At 41.2% G+C, this 15000-nt stretch overlaps 1 protein-coding gene across 1 annotated transcript in view; it reads left to right on the top strand.

Annotated features, from left to right (window-relative positions):
- Positions 1–15000, top strand: part of LOC139388269 (tripartite motif containing 3b) — a 146145-nt gene that overhangs the window by 1047 nt on the left and 130098 nt on the right. Inside the window, exon 2 of the mRNA XM_071134828.1 lies at positions 2914–2976. The gene's annotated coding sequence lies outside the window, so the exon portion shown is untranslated. The remainder of the gene's footprint in view (positions 1–2913; positions 2977–15000) is intronic.

Here is a 15000-nt window from a genome sequence, read left to right as displayed (position 1 = left end):
AGCAACGTTAGCATTTACACAGCACTATATCACAACAAACACATTGCACAAAAGGATGTCTCACATACACACACACACACACATACACATACACACACAACCTTACAACAGACTGAAACGTACAAACATGAATAAATACCTGTTCTTCCAATCTCCATGGAAACTAAGGCCGGTCAGGTTGTCCTGGCATGTCGCCATGGGCAACATGATTGATTTTGGTACGTTAGTTTGTCAACAAATTATTTTGAAATGCATTTCTGAATGAAGTGGGTTTGAAACGGCAATGCATTCACACAAATTAAAACACAATATTGAGGATGATGTGAAATCATAATTTACAACAAACATACACAATTGATATTTATATAGTTTGTAGACGAAATATGTGAATTCTTTAAGTAAACATTTCTCTGTACCGTTTACACCTGAGCACGTCAAAATTAAAAAATTAAAAAACATTTTTATTTGATTTGTGAACCGACGTTGTCCAAGTGAAGATGACATGTGTTGTTCCAACCTCTAGGTGGCGATGTTGAGTTGTGGTTGTTTTGGGCTTGAGCGTCACCGGCTCCGGGGCCCCTAGGAACAGATCTAGGATCCATTTCCCCTCCCCCCAATCCTAACTTTAAACATTATTAGAGGGAAAGAGGGAGATACCAAGTCAGTTGTACAACTGAATGCATTCAACTGAAATGTGTCTTCCACATTTAACCCAATGCCTCTGAATCAGGGAGGGTCAGCCATCCAGTCCAGTCTGATCAGTGAGAACCACCGGAGAGGTAGCTAGTGGCATGGGAACCTAATCTTGATCTGAGACCATTGAAAATGACTTAATCAAAGTTTAAAGGCCTAGTGAAGTCAAAAACGATATCTATATATATATATATATATTTCCACAGTATGTGGTTGGAATAATACTGTGAAATTGTGAGAGAAAAAAGGATAATGCCCTTTAAGTTTAAGAGCTGTTTTGAAAAGACTTCCTGACATTTCAGCCTGTTTTGGTGGGATGGAGTTTTGGCCCGCCATTGTGACATCATTAGGCTGTAAATGAGCTAATAGACCAATAAGAAAGGGAGTTTCAAACCTCTCTACCAATAACAGCTCATTTTCAGTTTTCCCCGCCCCACTCAGAAAGCTCCCAGACAGTCCTAGAAAAATTCTTGCTTGAGAAACTATTTGTTATTTTTGTTTTTGTACCATTTTAATATAAAATAGTCATAAAATACTTCATTTTTACCCAGAAATGATTTGACGGTGAGATAAAAACGGCTGTGTTTTGACGTTGAACTATAAGTTAAAGTTGAACTTTAAGCCTCAGATTTAACCTCATCAAACCAAACAAAGTCCGTCAAACCTGTCAGTCAGTGGAGGATGCTGAGGGGAGAACGGCTCATAATAATGGCTGGAATGGAGTCAATCGAATGGTATCAACCGCAGGGAAAACCCACGTGTCTGATGTATTGGATACCATTCCTCTGATTCCGGTCCAGTCGTTACCACAAACCCGTCCTCCCCAATCAACGTGCCACCAGCCTCCTGCGCTGTCAGTGTACCAAGAAGCGTGTGTCCCCCTTAGTACTTGTCCTGTCACTCGCATTATTGGAATGTCTTGTTGCTTTTACCGATGTGAATTATGTTATTCATCTTTTTCATCTTGTCATGTTAACATCTTGTTATGTTAACTCTCTCTGTCTCTGGTTGAGGAGTCATCTTGTCATGTTAACATCTTGTTATGTTAACTCTCTCTGTCTCTGGCTAAGGAGTCATCTTGTCATGTTAACATCTTGTTATGTTAAATCTCTCTGTCTCTGGCTGAGGAGTCATCTTGTTATGTTAACATCTTGTTATGTTAACATCTTGTTATGTTAAATGTCTCTGTCTCTGGTTGAGGAGTCATCTTGTCATGTTAACATCTTGTCATGTTAACATCTTGTTATGTTAACTCTCTCTGTCTCTGGTTGAGGAGTCATCTTGTTATGTTAACATCTTGTTATGTTAAATCTCTGTCTCTGGTTGAGGAGTCATCTTGTCATGTTAACATCTTGTTATGTTAACTCTCTCTGTCTCTGGCTGAGGAGTCATCTTGTCATGTTAACATCTTGTCATGTTAACATCTTGTTATGTTAACTCTCTCTGTCTCTGGTTGAGGAGTCATCTTGTTATGTTAACATCTTGTTATGTTAAATCTCTCTGTCTCTGGTTGAGGAGTCATCTTGTCATGTTAACATCTTGTTATGTTAACTCTCTCTGTCTCTGGCTGAGGAGTCATCTTGTTATGTTAACTCTCTCTGTCTCTGGCTGAGGAGTCATCTTGTTATGTTAACTCTCTCGGTCTCTGGTTGAGGAGTCATCTTGTTATGTTAACTCTCTCTGTCTCTGGTTGAGGAGTCATCTTGTTATGTTAACTCTCTCTGTCTCTGGTTGAGGAGTCATCTTGTTATGTTAACTCTCTCTGTCTCTGGTTGAGGAGTCATCTTGTTATGTTAAATCTCTCTGTCTTTGGTTGAGGAGTCATCTTGTTATGTTAACTCTCTCTGTCTCTGGTTGAGGAGTCATCTTGTTATGTTAACTCTCTCTGTCTCTGGTTGAGGAGTCATCTTGTTATGTTAACTCTCTCTGTCTCTGGTTGAGGAGTCATCTTGTTATGTTAAATCTCTCTGTCTTTGGTTGAGGAGTCATCTTGTCATGTTAACATCTTATTATGTTAACTCTCTCTGTCTCTGGTTGAGGAGTCATCTTGTTATGTTAACTCTCTCTGTCTCTGGCTGAGGAGTCATCTTGTTATGTTTAACTCTCTCTGTCTCTGGTTGAGGAGTCATCTTGTTATGTTAACTCTCTCTGTCTCTGGTTGAGGAGTCATCTTGTCATGTTAACATCTTGTTATGTTAACTCTCTCTGTCCCTGGTGCAGTTGTCTGGAGAAACTAGGATTCCTGACTTCATCACAGATCACTGACAGCAGCAACATGGTTGGGTAAGTCGTGTGTTTGTACATGGATACATATACGTCTTGAATGGTGCATCCGGGGATACCCCTAACAGCTACAACGGATATGAAATACAATCTGTATTCTGGGGAGAGAGGGAAAGAGTCTGACATTACAACACAGTTAGAGAAACAACCAGTGGCATTGTTTAGAGGTGGCAGGGAGAATTAAAGAGAGAGGGAGAAAGGTAGAATGAAGAAGAGAAAGGAGAAGGAAGAATGAAGGCTTGAGGGAGAGATATTAGGGAAAGAGGAACCTGGTTGGTCAGGTTCAGTGGAGTTGAGTCACAAACTAACTCCATTACCACATCACACTCCTGAGGGGTCTACTGCCTTCAACCTGCTTTACAGACTACTCTACACTTCAACCTGCTTTACAGACTACACTACACTTCAACCTGCTTTACAGACTACTCTACACTACACTTACACCTGCTTTACAGACTACAGTACACTTCAACCTGCTTTACAGACTACAGTACACTTCAACCTGCTTTACAGACTACTCTACACTTACACCTGCTTTACAGACTACTCTACACTACACTTACACCTGCTTTACAGACTACAGTACACTTCAACCTGCTTTACAGACTACAGTACACTTCAACCTGCTTTACAGACTACTCTACACTTACACCTGCTTTACAGACTACTCTACACTACACTTACACCTGCTTTACAGACTACAGTACACTTCAACCTGCTTTACAGACTACACTACACTTCAACCTGCTTTACAGACTACAGTACACTTAAACCTGCTTTACAGACTACAGTACACTTCAACCTGCTTTACAGACTACTCTACACTTCAACCTGCTTTACAGACTACTCTACACTTCAACCTGCTTTACAGACTACTCTACACTTCAACCTGCTTTACAGACTACTCTACACTTCAACCTGCTTTACAGACTACTCTACACTTCAACCTGCTTTACAGACTACTCTACACTTCAACCTGCTTTACAGACTACACTACACTTCAACCTGCTTTACAGACTACACTACACTTCAACCTGCTTTACAGACTACACTACACTTCAACCTGCTTTACAGACTACACTACACTTACACCTGCTTTACAGACTACTCTACACTACACTTACACCTGCTTTACAGACTACAGTACACTTACACCTGCTTTACAGACTACAGTACACTTCAACCTACTTTACAGACTACTCTACACTTCAACCTGCTTTACAGACTACAATACACTTCAACCTGCTTTACAGACTACTCTACACTTCAACCTGCTTTACAGACTACTCTACACTTCAACCTGCTTTACAGACTACTCTACACTTCAACCTGCTTTACAGACTACTCTACACTTCAACCTGCTTTACAGACTACACTACACTTCAACCTGCTTTACAGACTACTCTACACTTCAACCTGCTTTACAGACTACTCTACACTTCAACCTACTTTACAGACTACACTACACTTCGACCTGCTTTACAGACTACAGTACACTTCAACCTGCTTTACAGACTACTCTACACTTCAACCTGCTTTACAGACTACTCTACACTTCAACCTGCTTTACAGACTACTCTACACTTCAACCTGCTTTACAGACTACTCTACACTTCAACCTGCTTTACAGACTACTCTACACTTCAACCTGCTTTACAGACTACTCTACACTTCAACCTGCTTTACAGACTACACTACACTTCAACCTGCTTTACAGACTACACTACACTTCAACCTGCTTTACAGACTACACTACACTTCAACCTGCTTTACAGACTACACTACACTTACACCTGCTTTACAGACTACTCTACACTACACTTACACCTGCTTTACAGACTACAGTACACTTACACCTGCTTTACAGACTACAGTACACTTCAACCTACTTTACAGACTACTCTACACTTCAACCTGCTTTACAGACTACAATACACTTCAACCTGCTTTACAGACTACTCTACACTTCAACCTGCTTTACAGACTACTCTACACTTCAACCTGCTTTACAGACTACTCTACACTTCAACCTGCTTTACAGACTACTCTACACTTCAACCTGCTTTACAGACTACACTACACTTCAACCTGCTTTACAGACTACTCTACACTTCAACCTGCTTTACAGACTACTCTACACTTCAACCTACTTTACAGACTACACTACACTTCGACCTGCTTTACAGACTACAGTACACTTCAACCTACTTTACAGACTACTCTACACTTACACCTACTTTACAGACTACTCTACACTTCAACCTACTTTACAGACTACACTACACTTCAACCTGCTTTACAGACTATACTACACTTCAACCTGCTTTACAGACTACTCTACTCTACACTTCAACCTGCTTTACAGACTACTCTACACTTCAACCTGCTTTACAGACTACTCTACACTACACTTCAACCTGCTTTACAGACTACAGTACACTTCAACCTGCTTTACAGACTACTCTACTCTACACTTCAACCTGCTTTACAGACTACTCTACACTTCAACCTGCTTTACAGACTACTCTACTCTACACTTCAACCTGCTTTACAGACTACTCTACACTACACTTCAACCTGCTTTACAGACTACAGTACACTTCAACCTGCTTTACAGACTACTCTACACTACAACCTGCTTTACAGACTACTCTACACTTACACCTGCTTTACAGAGATACAGTACACTTCCACCTGCTTTACAGACTACTCTACTCTACACTTCAACCTGCTTTACAGACTACTCTACACTACACTTCAACCTGCTTTACAGACTACAGTACACTTCAACCTGCTTTACAGACTACTCTACACTACAACCTGCTTTACAGACTACTCTACACTTACACCTGCTTTACAGAGATACAGTACACTTCCACCTGCTTTACAGACTACACTACACTTCAACCTGCTTTACAGACTACAGTACACTTACACCTGCTTTACAGACTACTCTACACTTCAACCTGCTTTACAGACTACTCTACACTTACACCTGCTTTACAGACTACTCTACACTACACTTACACCTGCTTTACAGACTACACTACACTTACACCTGCTTTACAGACTACTCTACACTACACTTACACCTGCTTTACAGACTACACTACACTTCAACCTGCTTTACAGACTACTCTACACTTCAACCTGCTTTACAGACTACTCTACACTTACACCTGCTTTACAGACTACTCTACACTTCAACCTGCTTTACAGACTACACTACACTTACACCTGCTTTACAGACTACTCTACACTACACTTACACCTGCTTTACAGACTACACTACACTTACACCTGCTTTACAGACTACTCTACACTTACACCTGCTTTACAGACTACAGTACACTTCAACCTGCTTTACAGACTACACTACACTTACACCTGCTTTACAGACTACTCTACACTTCAACCTGTTTTACAGACTACAGTACACTTCAACCTGCTTTACAGACTACTCTACACTTCAACCTGCTTTACAGACTACAGTACACTTCAACCTGCTTTACAGACTACTCTACACTTACACCTGCTTTACAGACTACACTACACTTCAACCTGCTTTACAGACTACAGTACACTTCAACCTGCTTTACAGACTACAGTACACTTCAACCTGCTTTACAGACTACACTACACTTACACCTGCTTTACAGACTACACTACACTTACACCTGCTTTACAGACTACTCTACACTACACTTACACCTGCTTTACAGACTACACTACACTTCAACCTGCTTTACAGACTACTCTACACTTCAACCTGCTTTACAGACTACTCTACACTTACACCTGCTTTACAGACTACTCTACACTTCAACCTGCTTTACAGACTACACTACACTTACACCTGCTTTACAGACTACTCTACACTACACTTACACCTGCTTTACAGACTACACTACACTTACACCTGCTTTACAGACTACTCTACACTTACACCTGCTTTACAGACTACAGTACACTTCAACCTGTTTTACAGACTACAGTACACTTCAACCTGCTTTACAGACTACTCTACACTTCAACCTGCTTTACAGACTACTCTACACTTCAACCTGCTTTACAGACTACTCTACACTTACACCTGCTTTACAGACTACTCTACACTACACTTACACCTGCTTTACAGACTACAGTACACTTCAACCTGCTTTACAGACTACAGTACACTTAAACCTGAGCCTTAGTACACACAGGTACACACATATACACACTGGCACAACCAGGTACACACACATACACACAGGACTACACAGGTATTGTATTTGTATTCATTATGGATCCCCATTAGTTCCTGCCAAGGCATCAGCTACTTTTCCTAGGTTCCAGCAAAATTAAGGCAGCTTAGACAATTGTATGAACATTACAATACATTCAGACTGTGTGCCCTCAGGCCCCTACTCCACCACTACCACATACATACAGTACTAAAATCCATGTGTACCTGTGTGTTTGGTGCGTATTCTGTGTGTGTGTTTGGTGCGTATTCTGTGTGTGTGTTTGGTGCGTATTCTGTGTGTGTGTGTGTTTGGTGCGTATTCTGTGTGTGTGTTTGGTGCGTATTCTGTGTGTGTGTGTTTGGTGCGTATTCTGTGTGTGTGTTTGGTGCGTATTCTGTGTGTGTGTTTGGTGCGTATTCTGTGTGTGTGTGTGTTTGGTGCTTATTCTGTGTGTGTGTTTGGTGCGTATTCTGTGTGTGTGTGTGTTTGGTGCGTATTCTGTGTGTGTGTGTGTTTGGTGCGTATTCTGTGTGTGTGTCAAATCAAATCAAATCAAATCACATTTTATTTGTCACATACACATGGTTAGCAGATGTTAATGCGAGTGTAGTGAAATGCTTGTGCTTCTAGTTCCGACAATGCAGTAATAACAAGTAATCTAACTAACAATTCCAAAACTACTGTCTTGTACACAGTGTAAGGGGATAAAGAATATGTACATAAGGATATATGAATGAGTGATGGTACAGAGCAGCATAGGCAAGATACAGTAGATGGTACCGAGTACAGTATATACATATGAGATGAGTATGTAAACAAAGTGGCATAGTTAAAGTGGCTAGTGATACATGTATTACATAAGGATACAGTCGATGATATAGAGTACAGTATATACGTATGCATATGAGATGAATAATGTAGGGTAAGTAACAGTATATAAGGTAGCATTGTTTAAAGTGGCTAGTGATATATTTACATCATTTCCAATCAATTCCCATTATTAAAGTGGCTGGAGTTGAGTCAGTGTCAGTGTGTTGGCAGCAGCCACTCAATGTTAGTGGTGGCTGTTTAACAGTCTGATGGCCTTGAGATAGAAGCTGTTTTTCAGTCTCTCGGTCCCAGCTTTGATGCACCTGTACTGACCTTGCCTTCTGGATGATAGCGGGGTGAGCAGGCAGTGGCTCGGGTGGTTGATGTACTTGATGATCTTTATGGCCTTCCTGTGACATCGGGTGGTATAGGTGTCCTGGAGGGCAGGTAGTTTGCCCCCGGTGATGCGTTGTGCAGACCTCACTACCCTCTGGAGAGCCTTACGGTTGAGGGCGGAGCAGTTGCCGTACCAGGCGGTGATACAGCCCGCCAGGATGCTCTCGATTGTGCATCTGTAGAAGTTTGTGAGTGCTTTTGGTGACAAGCCGAATTTCTTCAGCCTCCTGAGGTTGAAGAGGCCCTGCTGCTGCTGTGCTGCTGCTGTGTTTGGTGCGTATTCTGTGTGTGTGTTTGGTGCGTATTCTGTGTGTGTGTTTGGTGCGTATTCTGTGTGTGTGTTTGGTGCGTATTCTGTGTGTGTGTTTGGTGCATATTCTGTGTGTGTGTTTGGTGCGTATTCTGTGTGTGTGTTTGGTGCGTATTCTGTGTGTGTGTTTGGTGCGTATTCTGTGTGTGTGTTTGGTGCGTATTCTGTGTGTGTGTTTGGTGCGTATTCTGTGTGTGTGTTTGGTGCGTATTCTGTGTGTGTGTTTGTATGCGCCTATGTTTGTGTTGCTTCACAGTTCCATAAGGTGTTTTTAATCTGTAATCATGGCTCTATGTAGTACTGTGGAATAGAGTTCCATGTAGTCATGGCTCTATGTAGTACTGTGGAATAGAGTTCCATGTAGTCATGGCTCTATGTAGTACTGTGGAATAGAGTTCCATGTAGTCATGTCTCTATGTAGTACTGTGGAATAGAGTTCCATGTAGTCATGGCTCTATGTAGTACTGTGGAATAGAGTTCCATGTAGTCATGGCTCTATGTAGTACTGTGGAATAGAGTTCCATGTAGTCATGGCTCTATGTAGTACTGTGGAATAGAGTTCCATGTAGTCATGGCTCTATGTAGTACTGTGGAATAGAGTTCCATGTAGTCATGGCTCTATGTAGTACTGTGGAATAGAGTTCCATGTAGTCATGGCTCTATGTAGTACTGTGGAATAGAGTTCCATGTAGTCATGGTTCTCTGAGGTACTGTGCGCCTCCCATTGTCTGTTCTGGACTTGGGGACTGTGAAGAGACCTCTGGTGGCATGTCTTGTGGTGTATGCATGGGTGTCTGAGCTGTGTGCCAGTAGTTCAGACAGACAGCTCGGTGCATTCAACATGTGAATACCGCTCATAAATACAAGCAGTGATGAAGTCAATCTCTCATCCACTTTTTGCCAGGAGAGATTGACATGCATATTATTAATATTAGCTCTCTGTGTACATCCAAGGGTCAGCTGTTCTGCCCTGTTCTGAACCAATTGCAATTTTCTTGAGTCTGTTTTTGTTGCACCTGACCACACGACTGAACAGTAGTCCAGGTGCAACAAAACTAGGGCCTGTAGGATCTGCCTTGTTGACAGTGCTGTCAAGGTAGAGCAGCGCCTTATTATAGACAGACTTCTTAGCTACTGTTGTAACAATATGTTTTGACCATGACAGTTTACAATCCAGGGTAACTCCAAGCAGTTTAGTCGCCTCAACCTCAACTGTACCTGTGCACAATGTCTAATATTAAAGAAGTCTCGCCTGAGGTAAAGTAGCTGAGGTAGAGTACCTTCTGATAAGTTGTTGACCACACTATCTACCAAGAGAGTTCTCATCTGTATTATTCGTAGCCGTCTATTTACCACCACAGAGCGAAGCTGGCACTAAGGCCGTTCTCAACCAACTCTATAAGGCCATAAGCAAAGAAGAAAATGCTCATTCAGAAGCGGCGCTCCTAGTGGCCGGGGACTTTAATGCAGGCAAACTGAAATCAGTTTGACCTAATTTTTACGAGCATGTCACATGTGCAACCAGGGAACAAAAAATCCTAGACCACCTTTACTCCACACACAGAGCTCTCCCCTGCCCTCCATTTGGCAAATCTGACCACAATTCTATCCTCCTGATTCCTGCTTACAAGCAAAAACTAAAGCAGGAGGTACCCGTGACTTGCTCAATAAGGAACTGGTCAGATGACGCGGATGCTGCACTGCAGGAGTGTTTTGCTAGCACAGACTGGAATATGTTCAGGGATTCATCCAATGGCATTGAGGAATACACCCCCTCAGTCATTGGCTTCATCAATAAGTGCATCGGCGATGTTGTCCCCACAATGACTGTACGTACATATCCCAAGTAGAAGCTATGGATTACAGGCAACATCCGCATTGAGCTAAAGGCTAGAGCTGCCGCTTTCAAGGAGTGGGAGACTAGACGCTTATAAGAAATCCCGCTATGCCGTCAGACGAACCATCAAACAAGCAAAGCGTCAATACAGGGTTGAATCCTACTACACCGGCTCTGACGCTCGTCAGATGTGGCAGGGCTTGAAAACTATTATGGACTACAAAGGGAAACCAGACACGAGCCGCCCAGTGACGCGAGCCGCCCAGTGACGCGAGCCGCCCAGTGACGCGAGCCGCCCAGTGACGCGAGCCTACATTTTTTTTTTATCTGATCTTTATCTAAGTCACAACAATAGACAAGCACAGTCTGCTTACACTAATAACAAACAAACAATTATACTCCTCAGTTTTCATGTATTGATTGAACACACCGTGTAAACATTCACAGTGCAGGGTGGGAAAAGTATGGGTTGTTGTCCGGTTGCATCACTCAACTTCTGTTGAGCTTCAATTGGCATACAGATAGCCTTACATTCTCCTTAAAAATGTATTGATAAACTTGGGAATTCATTTTTCCGTCGATGATAGCAAGCTGTCCAGGCCCTGAGGCAGCAAAGCAGCCCCAAACCATGATGCTCCCTCCACCATACTTTACAGTTGGGGTGAGGATTTGATGTTGGTGTGCAGGGCCTTTTTTTCTCCACACATAGTGTTGTGTGTTCCTCAAACAACTTAACTTTAGTTTCATCTGTCCACATAATATTTTTACCAGTATCGCTGTGGAATATCCAGATGCTCTTTAGCGAACTTCAGATGTGCAGCAATGTTTTTTTTGGACAGCAGTGGCTTCTTCTGTCGTGTCCTCTTATGAACACCATTCTTGTTTCGTGTTTTACGTATCGTAGACTAGTCAACAGAGATGTTAGCATGTTCCAGAGATGTCTGTAAGTCTTTAGCTGACACTCTAGGATTCTTAACTTCTTGAGAATACTTGACACGCAGACATCCCAAGTATGCCCCTGGAAATGCAAATGCGCTACGCTAAATGCTAAATGTACTCGTTACAACTCAATCTTTGATCAAAATTCACAAGCAAGGTATTGAATTAAAGCTACACTCGTTGTGAACCTAGCCAGCAAGTCAGATTTTTAAAATGCTTTTCGGCGAAAGCATCAGAAGCTATTATCTGATAGCATGCACCCCCCAAAATGCCAGCTCGACACGTAAACAACAGATTTTGCGATAGCCGGCGCTACCCAAAACGCAGAAATAAAATATAAAACATTCATTACCTTAGACGAGCTTCTTTCTTGGCACTCCTATATGCCCCATAAACATCACTATTGGGTCTTTTTTTCGTTTAAATCGGTCCATATATACCCAAAATAGCTTTGTATGGAAGTTGTGTCATTCAGAAAAAATCATCGTTTTTAAACGCTGCGTAATTTTTTAAAATTAAAAAAGTCGACGATAAACTTTCACAAAACACTTCGAAATCCTTTTGTAATCCAACTTTAGGTATTAGTAAACGTTTATAATCTATCAAAATGATTACAGGGCGATGTCTCTTCAATAGGTCTTCACTTCAAAAACAATGCCGTCTGATCTCTCCCTCAACTGCATCCGGGTGAAGACTGGGAAAATGGAGGTCAGACAGAAGGATTTTCCAACAATTAATTCAATTGAAAATTAGGACAATGGCGCCATCGTGCGGAATTTGTATGAATTGCAGGCAGATTCCCATTAAATTCTGTTCTCTTTTAACAACTGGTGGAAGTGACTTATGGAAATTATTTTTTGCTTTCAGAGAGCAGTTTTTCTTGCGTTTTTCAATGAAACACACGATCTGTTATAGTCACAGCCGTGATTTAACCAGTTTTATAAACTTCAGAGTGTTTTCTATCCACACATACTAATCATATGCATATACTATATTCCTGGCATGAGTAGCAGGACGCTGAAAAGTTGCGCGATTTTTAACAGAATTTTCAAAAAAGGAGGGGGTAGAAGTAAGAGGTTTAATAACCTGTTAAAGATATTGGTTCCCATTTGGGACTCAACCCTCCCACGTTCAGCTGAAACGGTGGCGCATGGAACGCAAAAATATTCTTAGAAATATTTAACCTCCACACATTAACAAGTCCAATAGCTCAAATGAAAGATAAACACCTTGTTCATCTAGCCAGCAAGTCAGATTTCTAAAATGTTTTACGGTGAAAACATAGTACCTATTTATGTCAAACCACCACCAGACACAGCTCATTTGAATAGCCAAAACATGCTATCAACAAACGCAGGATTAAAAAATAAATCATTCACTAACCTTTTGAAAATCTTCATCAGATGACAGTAATAGGACATGTTACACAGTACTTTTTTTTTTCAATAATATGCCATTTATATCCATAAATGTCCATTTACATTGAGTTCATGTTCAGAAATTACTCAAAAATGTCCGCAGGAAATCTAGGTAGCGCGGCAAGATAACGTAAATAGACATCATAAACTTTGACTAAATATACATGTTCTACATATAGTTAGAAAGATACACTGCTTCTTTATGCAACCGCTTTGTTACATTTCTTTTTAACGTTACAGAAATCGCACACTATTCAATATGCTGAGACGGCGCTCAGATACAAGCTACATTTCTCCGTAATGTTGGAGTCAACAGAAACACAGATTTCAGCATAAATATTCCCTTACCTTCGATGGTCTTCGTTCAGAATGTTCTGGAAGGCTTCATACTTACCCAATACATTGTTTGGTTTCAAGTCTTGCGTCTTTGTATTAGCTACTGCTAATAACATCAGCTGAAATGCACCCAAAATGTCCTCTGGTCCGGAAAAGTTGCGCATCAAAACTTCAAAATTACATATTATATGTCAACTAAACAGGTCAAACTAAGTGCAGAAGCAAGCTTTATGATGTTTTTAACACACAAAACAAATTTCAATTCAATCGGACATCGTCTGTCCTTCTCTTGAGTGCTGGAACAAAGGAATGGCTGGGACCAATTCGCGCCACAACGCACAACATATTTTCTCATGGCACGCACTAATTTCACTCCCATAGGGCCAATTCTCGCGGGATTTGAACGATTAAAAGCTCTACTGAATGAGGACATCTAGTGGAAGACATAGAAAGTCTCCCCAGAATCATAACTGGTTGGGAAGGGTGGGGGCGATGACGTCAAAGTTGCTCCAACTTTCATGACCACAAAAACTAGTTTGGAAGAATGCCTGCCCTGTGAGTTCTGCTATACTTACAGACATAATTCCAACGGTTTTAGAAGCTTTAGAGTGTTTTCTATCCAATAATAATTATTATATGCATATATTAGCAATTTTTGACAGATTTTTTTTTCAGTTTACTAGGGGTACCCAATCCCTCCAAAGGGGGCATATGTCTGCCATATCCATTGAACATTCTGCTCTGTGCTCTTGCAGTCATCTTTGCAGGACGGCCACTCCTAGGGAGAGTAGCAACAATGCTGAACTTTTTCCATTTATTGACAATTTGTCTTACCGTGGACGGATGAACATTAAGGCTTTTTTTCACATAATTTCCCCAACCTACACTGTGAATGTTTAAATTATGTATTCAATATAGACAAGATAATTACAATCATTAATTGAAACAGATGGCTCATTCATCACACAACCCACTAATATTCCCAACTACTTTGATTTTTTCATTGGCAAGATTAGCAAACGTAGGCATGACATGCCAGCAACAAATGCTGACACTACACATCCAAGTATATCTGACCAAATTATGAAAGACAAGAATTGTAATTTTATATTCCGTAAAGTTAATGTGGAAGAGGTGAAAAAAATATTGTTGTCTATCAACAATGACGAGCCACCGGGATCTGACAACTTGGATGAAAAATTACTTGGGATAATAGCGGACGATACTTCCACTCCTATTTGCCACATCTTCAATTTAACGTGGGCTATTTTGAGCACTTTTCTTCTGGGATGCTTACTTGTTGTCATTGCTTTACTGGGAAGCTTAGCAGTAGTAGATGTGCTCATGTTCTTTATGTTAGTGCAGGGTGAGCTGAGTGGACTTCCTTCTAGGGCACACCGCCTCAGTGCTAACAGCATAACTCTGGTTCATAGGCACATGATTACTGCATACAACAGCTGTAGGATCAGCAGAGGCATTCAGGGCAGTTAAATGGACATAAATTAGGTTACTTACATTGTGTCTACAAACGCCCCTGGTGTAATTTACAATTGCTGAAGCATTATGAGAACTCTGCGTCACAATGGTAGGGATTAGCTGAGCTGGGCTTGGGTCATTGATAAGTCATTGTCTCAACGCAGCCTTATAGTGCTGTGAAAGAATCCAGGAAGCTGCGTCACAATGGTAGGGATTAACTGAGCTGGGCTTGGGTCATTGATAAGTCATTGTCTCAACGCAGCCTTATAATGC

The sequence above is a fragment of the Oncorhynchus clarkii genome, chromosome 29 (genome assembly GCF_045791955.1).
Source record: "Oncorhynchus clarkii lewisi isolate Uvic-CL-2024 chromosome 29, UVic_Ocla_1.0, whole genome shotgun sequence".
NCBI classification, from domain to species: Eukaryota; Metazoa; Chordata; class Actinopteri; order Salmoniformes; family Salmonidae; genus Oncorhynchus; species Oncorhynchus clarkii.
This window is presented reverse-complemented; position numbering and strand designations above follow the sequence as displayed.